A 2,480-nucleotide genomic window follows, 5' to 3' on the forward strand; every position below is an offset into this window, starting at 1 on the left:
GATAATTCTCTGTCTTTATTTACTGTGACAGTTAGTGTTGAAAAGGGACATTTTTTAATTCATTATGACGCTAATGTCACAAGTTACATGTAGGCACAATTTTCTTTTAGCTCTTTGTAAAAATGCTGTTTTAAAAACAATGCCTTTAAGATTTGTTCCTTCATATTTACAGTTGTTCCTGTGTGAAAATGTAATTTCCACCATTGGTTATTATGTAATGAAAATCCTTAACAAGCAAAGTTGATTTTAAATTAAAATGGATAGTGTCGTTATCAGCAGACCTAGTGATAGAAGAATAAAACAAAACACTCTTGAATAGTACCTGTCTGACAACATGAAGTAGAAGTGGATGAGAGAAGAAAAAATTGAAGTTTTTGAAAGGCCTAGTCAAAGTAAATTTAAACATAATCAAGAAGCTGTAATGTGACCTCAGTGCTCTTAAAAACTCTCCACTATGGCTTCAGACTTTTGTAAACAATGCGTCATGATGTATACGGCTTGTTCCACGTAAGCAAATATAGTGAGGAAAATAAGTACTGAACATCCTGCTATTTTGCATGTTCTCCCACTTAGAGTTCAAGGAGGGATCTGAAATAGTTTTTTTAGGTGCATGTCGACTGTGAGAGACTATCTCACAGTGCAGGATATTCAAATACTGATTTTCTTCACTACCTAAAGTTGTGCCAATTGCTATTTCCACATTTTTTTTTCAATTATCTATTTTTTTTTTTTTTACTAGATCATTTAAAATCCATTTTTGAAATATTTATTTCCCAAATAATCTTTGATATTGGAATATTTAGATCTGACACCATCTTAACAGTAATAAATAAGCCATTCTGTTTGGGGGACAAATCTTTTCTACAAATGTGTGCCACTTCTTTCAAGATGTTTCTTATTTAACCTAATGTGTATTAAAATCCCATAATTTGAGCTTGTGCATCTCATTAAAATAGAATTAAATTGGTCTTTAGTTATGTTTGACTGACCAAAGGAACTGTTTAGTTTTATTCAATGTAAGCCATAATTATTAGTCTTAAATGCTAGAAGTATATTTTAGCATCTCTTTCCCCTGAGTAAAAAACGATATACTTATATGAAAAAAAAAAATGATGCTGTGATTTATTAAAATACATAGGCATGTGTACTCCAGTTTCCTATATTGCACAGTAGTATATATTTTAAATAAAGCCCTAATTAATCTTGGAGGTTTATTCATACGTAGATAAACTGGTTATTTAAAATCACATTAGACAAGTGACATAAGTTTCTAGTGCATCAATCATTAGAGCAGATCAACTTCTGCGTTGCTCAGCTTCTTTAGTTCTGAACCTGATGGAAGCATCTGGGTTCTAGTTGTATTACAGCTGCTTGACCACCAGGCGTCAGTGTTGCTTAAAAGGGTTTATCAACTGGTATTATTTATTTATAAATGCACAGATCTTGTTGCTTCTAAGCTGGTCGATATAAAATATAGCTGACAAACATTATTCTTTAATTTTGATTTCTAAGAAATCCCCACATCTAAAGCACAGTTATTCACATTCCTCATGCACAATACTGATTGTAGAAAGAAAATGTGTGAATAAGCAATAAAGTTGATTTTGTAATTCATTTCACATTAGTATTTCTCTGGATTTTTTTAGATACTAAAAAAGGAGCATGCAGGATTTGTCCATTGAAAGTGAAGAGGAAATGTTCAAACTGTTCATGATAAATTATTATTGAATTAAAACCTGTATATATATCCTTACTAACCTCCAAAAACAATATATATCTGCAGGTGTTACATTTTTATTCATTAAAGAGCTCAACATTTAACTCGAGAGCCAAGGTATTAATTTGTCGGGGTTTTTTTTTCTTTTTTGCTCTAGTTTTGTCAAAGAACTTTCCTTGAAGTCTATTGGTTTCAGAGATGCTTTAACTTTATAACCCCATATTTGAGCAATGAGGCCTTAAAAGAAGGTAATGAGTTATTTTATAGCAACTATAGCCTAAACTTCCTGTGTAATAATTATAATAACTCTAAATGTTTTGTATTAATTGTAAAATATAATCTCTTAAAAAATGTATTCCCCCTAACCGAAAGGCTGTTCCACACACCTCTCTGCTACCTTTTTCTCTTTTATAAAAAAAAAAGACATTTCCCATCTCCTCCCAATGTTTGCACATAATTTATTTTTATCTGTTTTTTTTTTCTGTGATATCTGGTGAGATGGAGTTTGTTACATCTGATCATTTGTCACACTGTAAAGACTGATGCTTATATCCAACAGTGAAAGGTTTACAGCAGTAAAAATATATACAGTAATGAGAATCACTAAACCTGGATTACAAAACAGGAAAAGCATTTATATAGAGTTTGACTATTTTTTCCACTCCACATTTTGTTAAACAGGCAAAGCTGACAGATCTGCTTTGGTTTGCTTTGTTATTGAACAGATAAACTCCAACACTTCCAAACTATAGTTTCTCTCAAC

The sequence above is a fragment of the Cyprinodon tularosa genome, unplaced genomic scaffold (assembly GCF_016077235.1).
Source record: "Cyprinodon tularosa strain WSP-4 unplaced genomic scaffold, ASM1607723v1 ctg154, whole genome shotgun sequence".
Classification (NCBI taxonomy): Eukaryota; Metazoa; Chordata; class Actinopteri; order Cyprinodontiformes; family Cyprinodontidae; genus Cyprinodon; species Cyprinodon tularosa.